This window comes from Arvicanthis niloticus, chromosome 29 (assembly GCF_011762505.2).
Source record: "Arvicanthis niloticus isolate mArvNil1 chromosome 29, mArvNil1.pat.X, whole genome shotgun sequence".
In the NCBI taxonomy this organism is placed as follows: Eukaryota; Metazoa; Chordata; class Mammalia; order Rodentia; family Muridae; genus Arvicanthis; species Arvicanthis niloticus.
This window is the reverse complement of record NC_133437.1, coordinates 381,205-393,483: the sequence shown is the minus strand read 5'-3', so window position 1 is coordinate 393,483 and position 12,279 is coordinate 381,205.

Genomic DNA, 12,279 nt, shown 5'->3' with positions numbered 1-12,279 from the left:
TATACATGCAAGTGAATATATACATAAAAAGAAATACTTCACATTAATGGCACTAAGTATAAACAAAGAAATCCTAGGTGTTCCCTGGAAGTTAATCATCTGGGTCACATGGGAAGCCATGTGTATAAGACTACCTACATCCATCTTCATAAGCCAGGGTTGAGGAAAATGTTACAGAAACCCAAGAAAGCTTTTTGTTCCAGAGTCCTATGACTTAATAGATTGGTTGAAGAGTGGCTGGGTAGCTCCCTGAATTGTGTTCTTTTCATGCTGCACAAAGTGTTTACTAAAATGTGTTCACCTCCAAATGAAACAGAAACATTTCTCAGTGAGGTTCCTCCCAGCAACTCCACAGATCCTATGGTCTTGTATCATCTGCCAGTAACCCTTGGGCATTAGGAACACTGTGACCCAGGAAGTACCATCACCCACCAGTGCAGAAGAAATCTGTACTCAGAATTCTGACACCTGTGTATGGAAGAAGCAGTGGGTACAGGCTGGATAGTTGTCTTGTGGAGAACATTGTTGGTTTTCCAGCCAGGATGATGGCAGTCTGTGAGATTGTGATGTAGTAAATAGTCTCAGAGGACTCTGCCCTGAATTTCTCTCTCTCTCATGAGTTCAGTGGTTTTTCCACTGAAAGATGAAGAAGAATGTAAGAACACAAATGACAAAAAATCAAGGTTAGGCTCTTTTACAATTTTCTTTATAAAAACTTTGCTTGCTTGCTTGCTTGCTTGCTTGCTTGCTTGCTTGCTTGCTTGCTTGCTTGCTTGCTTGCTTGCTTGTTTGCTTGCTTGCTTGCTTCCTTGCTTGCTTCCTTGCTTGCTTCCTTGCTTGCTTCCTTGCTTGCTTGCTTGCTTCCTTCCTTCCTTGCTTGCTTGCTTGCTTGTTTGCGTGCTTGCTTGCATGCTTGCTTGCTTCCTTGCTTGCTTGGTTAATTAGTTTTTAAACATGGTCTCACATAGCCTAAGCTGACTTTAAATTTGCTGTAGCTGAAACATATCTTGAACTCCTGATCTTCCTGCTCCCTAGTGCTAGGATTATAGGCATGTGCCACCAGGTCCAGCTTGAGCGGTCATTTTTATTGATAAATATTGTTTCCATTAATGAGATACAATGTTGAAGCTGTTGCAATGTTAAGGTGTACATGGTAATATCAAATTAATCAAGAAATCTACCACCTCCAAAACATATGATATTTGTGAGCAAAGTTCTGAAAGTTTCCCTTTTAATTTATTTATTCACTTTATATTCCAATTACTGTCCCCATATCTAGTTCTCCCTCACACAGTACTTTTCTCACCCTCATGTCCTCTGCTGAGATGATGGTAACCCTCTTGGGTATCTCCCCACCACTCTGGCACATCAAGTCTCTGCAGGGCTAAGAGCATCCTCTCTCACTGAGGCCAGAGAGTGCAATCCAGTTAGGAGAGCATATCCTACAGACAGCCAACAGCTTTAGGGATAGCTCCCATTCCAGTTATTGGGAGATCCACATACTAATCAAGCTCCACACCTGCTACATATGAACAGGAAACATAGATCCAGTTTGCATATGCTCTGTGGTTGTTCTTGAATTTTTGAAAGGCTTTTTCAGTATCTAGTGAGATGATCATGTGATTTTTTTCTTTCAGTTCATTTAGATGGCGGATCACATTGATGTATTTTTGTATATTGAACTGTCCTGGGTTGAAGCCTACTTGATCATGTTTTTGATATACTCCTGGATTTGGTTTGTGAATGTTTTTACTGAATATTTTGCATGAATATTCATAAGAGAAATCAGTCTGAAATTCTTTCTTTGTTAAGTCTCTGTGTGGTTTAAGTATCAAGGTAACTGCAGCCTCTTGGAATGAGTTTGGCAGTATTCCTTTTGTTTCTATTTTGTGGAACAGTTTGAGGAGTGTTGGTATTAGCTCTTCTTTGAAAGTCTAGTAGAATTCTGTGCTAAAACCATCTGGACCTGGAATTATTTTGTTTGGGAGACTTTTAATGCCTGCTTCTATTTCCATAAGGATTATGGGGCTGTTTAAATAGTTTAGTTTTCCTTATCTTAATTTAACTTTGGTAAGTGGTATCTGCCTAGAAATTCATACATTTCATTCAGATTTTCCAATTTTGTGGAGTACAGGCTTTTGAAGTAAGATCTAATGATTCTTTGAATGTCTCGATTGTCTATTGTTATGTCTCCCGTTTCATTTATGATTTGGTTTATTTGCATACTGTCTCTCTGTCTTTTACTTAGCTTGGCTAGGGGTTTGTCTAGCTTGTTGATTTTCTTAAAGTACTACTTCTTGGCTTTGTTGACTCTTTGTATTATTCTTTGTTGTTTGTTTGTTTGTTTCTAATTGATTGATTTCAGCTTGGAGTTTGATTATTTCCTGGCTTCTACTCTTTAGTGTATTTGCTCCTTTTTTCTAGAGCTTTCAGGTATCTATTAAATTGCTGGTATAAAAACTGTCTAATTTCCTTATGAAGACACTTAGCACTATGAACATTCCTCTTAGTATTGCTTTTATTGTGTCCCATAAATTTGGGTATGATGTTTTAATTTTCATTGAGTTCTCAAAAGTCTTTAACTTTTCCTTTATTTCTTCTGTGACCCAGACATCAATGAGCAGAGAGTTGTTTGATTTCTATGAGTGGATAGGTGTTCCCATGTTTTTGTTGTTGTTTAAGTCCAGCTTTAAACCATGGTGGTCTGTTATTTCAATTTTTTTTATTTGTTGAGGCTTGCTATGTGAATGACTATATGGTCAATTTTGGAGAAGGTTGCATGAGGTGCTGAGAAGAGGGATAGTCTTTTATGTTCAGTGAAATATTCTGTAAATATTTGTTAGATTCATTTGATTCATAATGTCTGTTAGTTTTGTTATTTCTCTGCTTAGTTTTTATCTGGATGACCTGTTTGGTGAGATGATTATTAGTGAGAGTGTGATGTTGAAGTCTCCCACCATTAATACGTGTAGGCCAATGTGTGAGGTTAAGCCTTATGATATTTCTTTTACAAATGTGTATGTCTTTGCTTTTGGAGCATAGATGTTCAGAATTGAAGTGTCATCCTGGTAATTTTTTTTTTTTTTGATGATTATGAAGTTTCCTTCCCTGTCTTTTTTGATTAATTTTGGTTGAAAGTCTATTTTATTCGATATTAGAATGGCTATTCCAGCTAGTTTCTTGGGTCCATTTGATTAGATGCTTTTTTCCAGCCCTTTACTCTGAGGTAATGTCTATCTTTAATGCTGAGGTTTGTTTCTCATATGCAGATTCTGTTTTCACATCCATTCTGTTACTCTGCCTTTTTTATTGGGAAATTGATTCCTTTGATGTCAATAGATTTTAATGACCAGTGATTGTTAATTTCTGTATTTTGATGTTGAAGGTGTTGGTGTTTTTTCTGTGGGGGGGAGCAGGGGAAGGGGAGAGAGACAGAGACTTCCCTTATTTTGCTGGCATGAAATTATTTCCTGTCTTTTCTTCGATGTAGTTATTTTCCTTGGCTTGGGATTTTCCTTCTGGTATTTTCTGTAGATCATGATTTGTGGATAGATGTTGTTTGAATTTGGATTTGCCTTGAAATATCTTGTTTTCTCCATTTAAGTTGACTGCGAATTTTGCTGGGTATAGTAGTCTAGTTTAGTATTTGTGGTTTTTGGATGTTGCACAATATCTGTCCAGGCCCTTCTAGGGTTTTGAGTCTCAGTTGAGGATTTGAGTGACATCTGATAGGTTTACCTTTGTATGTTAGCTGCCTTTCTCCCTTGCCACTTTTAATATTCTTTCTTTGTTCTGTAGATTTGTGTTTAATTATGTGCTAGGAGGATTTTCTTTTCTGGTTCAGTCTAACTGGTGTTCTATAAGCTTCTTGTATTTGTATAGGCATCCCTTTCTGTAGATTGGGAAAGATTTCTTCTATGATTTTGTTGGAAATATTTTCTGGGCCCTGGAGCTGGGACTCTTCACCTTCTTCTATTCCTATTATTTGTATAGTAGGTCTTTTCATGGTATCCCAGATTTCCCAGATGTTTTATGTCAGGAATTTTTTGGATTTGATATTTTCTTTAACTGATGTATAAATTTCTTCTAGTTTATCTCTACACCTCAGATCTCTTCCATCTCTTATATTCTGGTGGTGATATTTGCATTTGTTGTTCCTGTTCTATTCCCTAGGTTTTCTGTATCCAGCATTTTCTCAGTTTATGTTTTCCTTATTGATTCTATTTCCATTTTCAGGCCTTTAACAGTCTTATTCCTTTTCCGGTTTAATTGTATTTTCCTACATTTTAAGGGATTTTTTTCCTCTTAACTTTCCTCTATCTGTTTGATTATATTTTCCTGTATTTATGTAATGGATTTATTAATTTCCTGTTTAAAGACCTTTATCATCTTTTTAAAATGGTATTTAAGGTCATTTTCTTGTGTTTCAGTTGTTTACAGATATCCAGGGCTTGCTATAATAATATAGTTGTGCTTGGGTGGTGTTATACTGCCCCAGCTTTTGTTTATGTTCTTTCTCTGGCCTTTAGCCATCTAGATGGCTTTCATTCCTAGATGTTCCTGTTGTGATAGGTATTGGGAGAGAGGAGGCCTAACATCAGTGACCTTGGTGTGGCAGACCTCTGCTGACTACCCTTCGGCTTTAAGGTTCCAGATCAGCTAGTATGTATGGTTCTGGATCAGCAAGTCTGATAAAAGTGGATAAAAAGATGGTGGAATAATAAAGGTCCAGTAAAGATAACAGCCTGCTCAGAGCAGCTAGGCCTGCCCAAGAGGACTTGAAGTTGGGTGGGGGAAATTGGTTCAGGAAGGGAATCTAACCTCTATGGTTCTTGACTGCATAATTGTGCTGTTTATATACTCAATGAAGAATGGTCAAACTCCCAGTGGCCAGTCCTTTAAAGAAATCATGGTCCTTCCAGACAGGCACCCCCCCTCCAGAAGCCATCAGTTGTGAAAAGCTATACTTCCACATTCTCATCACAATTTTAAGGGTTCTTTTCAACAACTTTCTGTCTAGGCTGTTAATCTTTTGGTTGGGGAGGACAGAGGGCTTGTCCCATAAGCCTTCTATGTCCCTCTTTCTTCATTGTGTATCTGCAGTCATCAATACCATGGCAAAAGTGTCAAGGTCTCCAGTGTCAGCACATGCCACATGCATGGTCTCTAGTGGCAGTACAAACCATGAACATTAACATGGCTCTCTACCACTATATGAGCCACAGACACCATAATAGCCCTCAGTAGCAAGCACAAGCCAAAGACATCACCATGGTCTCAGGTAGCAGTATGGGCCACTCACATCAATATGGTCCCTGGTGGCAGCATGTCCCACAGATATCAACATGACTACAACACAGAATATGAACATCCACATGGCCTTTTGTGTTAACACAGTCCATGAACATCAAAATAGACCCTAGTTGCAGTAGGACTATGGACCCAGACATGGCTCATAGAAGCAGCATGGATCCAGACATCACCATGGCCTCAGGTGGTAGCACAGAACACTCACATCAATATGACCTCAGGCAGTATAGTACTGCCTGCCTGCATCTTAGAACATATAAAACATCTGTTAATTAAATAATTTCAATCACAGCTTTCTGTGGCAGAAATTTTCCTGAGCAATCTATTTGCAGTGGGAGGCTTGTGATTGGACAGAAAGAGGGGAGGTGGAGCTAAGGGTGGTAGACAGAGAGAGGGAGAGGGGGGAGAGGGAGAGGGAGATGGGGAGGGAGAAGGAGAGGGAGAGAGAGAAAATGCAGAGAGATGCAAGAGAGTGAGGGAGGAAAAATGGCTGCAGACATGGACCCAAGTGGCATCAAGTAAATTGGTAGATATGAAACCTAAAGGTTAGGAATATTCAGATAACCTTCTAAATTGTGTGGGCATCTTGTGATTTGAGTATTTGCTGATATATAAATCCATTGGTTAACTTAAAGCATCTAGAGTTTTGATTTACTGGGTTGCTGGAAGGTGGGTCCACTGACAACTGGGTGGTTATGGCTTTAGAGGAACTAGCAGCTCCAGGGAGGAGTGAACTGGAGCTAGAAGCACAGCAACTGATTGCTATGGGGGCAAGTTAAAATGAGTAGCCTGGAGGACAAACAGCTCAGACCAGGAGGCCCAGTTGTAGCCAGCATTAGTGTGGGAACATGGCGGCTGAGCCATGAGCCAGCCAGATGTCACCTTCTAATACCTCCCACAGCAGCTTTCTCTTCACTAAAATGGGAGAACAAGACTTACCATAGAGGGGTGGTACAAAGACTCACATAAAGAATGAGGTATAGATGGAAAATTAAGGTTAATAAATTAACTAAGGTGTAGCTGTCAGGTTTCTAGTAAGGCTATGATACAAGCATGGAGGTGTAGCTTGTAAAGGGTCTGGAGGACATAGCAGAAGTTGCTTCTCTCCATTCTCCATATATGGGAAGTGAGGATGAAGAGATAGCTTGGTAGTGAGAGCACTGACTGCACTTCCTACTGACCTGGGTTCAATTCTCAGTACCCAAATGGTGACTCACAAACCTCTGTAACTTCAGTTCCAAGGGACCAAACACCATTTTCTGACCTCTGCAAACATCAGGCATATATTCAGTGCACTGACAAACATGCGAGCAAAGCACCCATACATGGTAAATAAATAAATAAACAAATAAACATCTAGAATCTGCCTCATATATTGTATGATCTTGAGATGGGTTTATTCTTCCTTATTTGAAGACTAAAGAAAACTCATACCCATGTCTGACTGTGACTCTTCTCTAGAGTCATGCACGCTCTTCCCTGTTCTACAAGAAAACTATTCCCCAAGACTTGCGACAAAATATACTCTAAGTATCTGAATTGAATATTGAGTGGTTGCAGATAAGCTTAACCTCTACCTAAATATTTTTAGGGTGGGTGTCTAGCTACCAAACTTTATCTCAGTGTGATGCTGGTTAGAGACTACCAATATTTCCTATTAATATGCAAAACTTATACTAAGTAGATATCATGTTCATTTGAAATCATAAATAAATTTCAATCCTACAATATCATTTAACCATTTGTAAAATCTCATCTTGCACAAAATCCCTTTTGTTATGTAAAGTAGTAAGCCTTGCAAATGACTGGTGAATTGAAACATTACAGAGTAAATGCAAACATCTTGTCACATTGAAAAACTTTTGCTTGTGCAAAAATCAGCCAGATGCATAACTCTGTTGCACAAATCAGCTCACACCAATTCTGGTGGCCTGAACAATCAAAATTTTAGCATGAATGGGTCAGAATATTCCAAGGCCCTCACATTGGCAGAGTAGCAGTCAACAGTGGGTCATTGCTGAGGGAGGAACAGTGACTCTCCTTTGGGGACACATGTTTGATAAGTCAGCCATGCTCAAGTGCATAGTTCCACACTCACATGCATATATGAAGCAATAATTGAATTAGAGTGTGTGAGAGAGAAGACAAAATTCAGAGGAGGACAGGGTTATGGCATTAGAGGAAGTTAGAGGAAAATAATAGTCAATGGATATGATAAAAATATATTGTATAAATGCATGCAATTCTCAACAAATAAATAAAAATACGACTTAAAAAAATCAGATAAAGACTGAGCAGATCTTGGGTGGCAGCTCTGCCCCCAACCTTCAAGAACCCAGAGGAAGTGGGGATCCCAGGCACTCTAACTCAGGCAGTATCTTAGGTAAGCAGACAGCAGGGCCCGCCCTAAACAGGGAGTAACCTGGACCAACCGAGGACTCAGGAAGTCACTCCCGGCCTGGAACACTGGTTCCTTCCGGTCTGGGCCAGGGCACTGAGCAGATCTGGGGTGGCAGCTCTGCCCCCCAACCTTCAAGAACCCAGAGGAAGCGGGGATCCCAGGCGCTCTAACTCAGGCAGTATCTTAGGTAAGCAGACAGCAGGGCCCGCCCTAAACAGGGAGTAACCGGGACCCACCGAGGACTCAGGAAGTCACTCCCGGCCCGGAACACTGGTTCCCTCCGGTCTGGGCCAGGGCACTGAGCAGATCTTGGGTGGCAGCTCTGCCCCCAACCTTCAAGAACCCAGAGGAAGTGGGGATCCCAGTCGCTCTAACTGGGACAGTGTCTTAGAAACTAGTTCTTGGATCTGAGGCCTGGACAAGACCTCTGCCAGGTCTGCTGTTGAGTGGACCCTGGATTCCACCTGAGACATACTGGAAGGTCCACTCAACCCAGAGCCACAGAGGAACAACTGAACTCAGAGCATCAGACAACATATCCTGAGATATTCTAGAAGAGACACTGCACCCAGAACAGCAGACACCTAGCTGGACTGCTACCTTGGAGACACCATATCCTGAGGCATCCTAGAGATACCACTGTAATCAGCTCAGCTGGAAAAGATCACAGAGACATCTGGACCCCTAGAAGATCAGACACAAGCTAGATAACTAGAAAGGCAGGCTTCAGTCAGAGACAGTAAGTACAGGCAGCACTAGAGTTAACCAGATGGCAAGAGACAAGCACAAGAACATAAGCAACAGGAACCAAAGTTACATGGCATCATCAGAACCCAGCTCCCCCATCAGAGCAAGCCCTGAACACCCCATCACACCAGAAAAGCAGGATTCAGAATTAAAATCACTTCTCATGATGATGATAGAGGACTTTAAGAAAGACATAAATAACACTCTCAAAGAACTTAAGGAGAGCACTGGTAGACAGATAGAAACCCTTAAAGAGGAAACACAAAAATCCCTTAAGGAATTGCAAGAAAATGCAACCAAACGGGAGAAGGAATTAAACAAAACCATGCAGGATCTAAAAATGGAAGTAGAAACAATAAAGAAATCACAAAGGGACAATACCATGGAGATAGAAAACCTAAAAAAAACATCAGGAGTCATAGACACAAGTGTCACCAACAGAATACAAGAGATGGAAGAGAGAATCTCATGTGCAGAAGATACCATGGAAAACATTGACACAACTGTCAAAGAAAATGCAAAATACAAAAAGCTACTAACCCAAAATATACAAGAAATCCAAGACACAATGAGAAGGCCAAACCTAAGGATAATAGGTATAGATGAGGGGGAAGACTCCCAACTAAAAGGACCAGTAAATATCCTCAACAAAATTATAGAGGAAAACTTCCCTAACCTAAAGAAAGAGATGTCCATAAATATACAAGAAGCTTACAGAACTCCAAATAGTTTAGACCAGAAAAGAAATACTCCCCACCATATAATAGTCAAAACATCAAATGTACAAAACAAAGAAAAAATACTAAAAGCAGTAAGGGAAAAAGGCAAAGTAACATATAAAGGCAGACCTATAAGAATTACACCAGACTTCTCACCAGAGACCATAAAAGCCAGAAGATCCTGGACCGATATCATAAAGATCCTAAGAGAACACAAATGCCAGCCCAGACTACTATACCCAGCAAAACTGTCAATCATTATTGATGGAGAAACCAAAATTTTCCATGACAAATCCAAATTCACACAGTATCTCAACACAAATCCAGGACTTCAAAGAATAATTGGTGGAAAAATCCAACACAAGGAGGGAAACTACAACCTAGAAAAAACAAGAAGGTAATCTTCCAAAAGCCTTAAAAAGAAGGTAGCTATACAAACATATCTCCACGGCCAATAACAAAAATAACAGGAAAAAACATTCATTTCTCTTTAATATCTCTTAATATCAATGGACTCAATTCTCCAGTAAAAAGACATAGACTATCAGACTGGATACGTAAGCAGGACCCAACATTTTGCTGCATTCAGGAAACTCACCTTTGTGAAAAAGACAGGCACTACCTCAGAGTAAAAGGTTGGAAAACAATCTTCCAAGCAAATGGTCCCAAGAAACAAGCTGGAGTAGCAATTCTAATATCAAATAAAATCATTTTTCAACCAGAAGTAATCAAAAAAGATAAAGAAGGACACTTCATATTCATCAAAGGAAAAATGTACCAAGAGGAACTAGCAATTTTGAACATCTATGCCCCAAATGCAAGGGCACCCACATACATAAAAGAAACTTTACTAAAGCTTAAAGAATACATTGCACCCTACACAATAATAGTGGGAGATTTCAAGACCCCACTCTCAGCTATGGACAGATCATGGAAACAGAAACTAAACCGAGACACAATGAAACTAACAGAAGTTATGAACCAATTGGACTTAACTGACATCTATAAAAAATTAATCTTCCAACAAACCCAAAAGTAGATAGCCACACAAACATAATTCCACATCTACCAACAAAAATAACAGGAACCAACAATTACTTTTTCTTTATATCTCTCAACATCAGTGGATTTAATTCCCAAATAAAAAGACATAAACTAGTAGACTGGGTACATAAACAGGACCCAGCATTTTGCTCCATACAGGAAACACACCTCAGTGACAAAGACAGACATAACCTCAGAGTAAAAGGCTGGAAAACAATTTGCCAAGCAATGAATAAAATTGACTTTCAACCTAAAGTTATCAAAACAGATAAGGAAGCACACTTCATACACTTCAAAGAAAAAATCTACCAGGATGAACTCTCAATTCTGAACATCTATGATCCAAATGCAAGGGCACCCACATTCATAAAAGAAACTTTGCTAATCCTCAAAGTACACATTGAACCTCATACAATAATCGTGGGAGACTTCAACACCCCACTCTCAGCAATAGACAGATCATGGAAACAGAAACCAAACAGAGACACAGTGAAGCCAACAGAAGTAATGAAACAAATGGATTTAACAGATATCTATACAACATTTCATCCTAAAACAAAAGAATATATCTTTTTCTAAGAACCTCATGGTACCTTCTCAAAAATAGACCACATAATTGGTCACAAAACAGGCCTCAAGAAATACAAGAAGATTGAAATAATCCCCTGCATCCTATCAGATCACTACAGACTAATGCTTTACTTCAATAAAAACAAAAACAACAGAAAGCTCACATTTACATGGAAGTTGAAGAATGTTCTACACAATGATAACTTGGTCAAGGAAGAAAGAAAGAAAGAAATTAAAGACTTTTCAGAATTAATGAAAGTAAAGGCACATCATACCAAAACATGTGTGACACAATGAAGCAGTGTTAAGATGAAAACTCATAGCTGGGAGTGCCTACAAAAAGAAACTGGAGAGAGCATACACTAGCAGCTTGACAGCACACCTGAAAGTTCTAGAACAAAAAGAAGCAAATAAACCCAAAAGGAGTACATGCCAGATGATGCTGGTAATATTTATATCAGCACCACCCAATCTGGCTTGTTCTTTTTTTTTTCAGAATATCTTTGTTTTTGCATGCCTATTTGATTGTTTTACCTTTTTTCTTTTTTTATTTATTGTTTCTTTTTTGATATTCATTTCACATTTATCTTATTTTTTATATTTTATTTATATTTCAGATGCCATCCCATTTCTCCATTTCCCCTCCCTAGAAAATCCCTATCACATGCCCCCTTTGCCTTTTTGATTTATACATTCTTAAAATGTTAATCAAAGGCTTTATAAGTTTGGTAATGCTCAATCAGAAGTGTAACCCAATACCCAATCTAGATATATAAACTATCTTTGACTGGTGGAGACACGTGAACATCTGCCTCCATGCCTCCCTCTCTTTCTCTCTCTTTCTCTCATTACCTAGCTTCTCCCTTCCTGTTAAAAATAAAACTTTTCTCTCTAAATACAATTAGAGCATAATTATGCCTATTTGTATCAGTGAGGTAAGAGATAGTCATAATACCCAGTCCATCATTTTGTTGACTAGCCAGAACCTCTGTCATCTCTCCTAACAAAAACACTTAGTTCTGAACCTGGCTTTTTTCTTGGCTTTAGAATGAATGTCAGCTGAAAACCACCCACTCAGATCTTTTCTCCCAAAGTGAATAGCCAGGATTGGCTATGAGACTATCGGTCTTCAACCCCATCAGAAATCCAGAATGACTGAGTTAACTGAAATTATAGGAAGCACTAAGCATAGCTTCTAAAACTTAACCTATTTATAGAGACCACTGAACACCTGGAAAGCCCCTATACTACCGAACGTTGGAGCATCAAATCTTCAGCCTTCTGGCCCAGAATCATCTGACAGACATTAGTGATGCAGAATTATTAAGGGCTGATTACTCTGTCTAGGCAGATATAATCAGTTGACTATTCTGCAAGTGTGTCCTTTTCTGGATAGTAATTTGTCTGTAGATGGAAAGAGGCAATTCTTGCCTAGTGACTGTCACTGCACAACTGGAGTAACTACAAGGATGCTCAATTTCTTCTTAG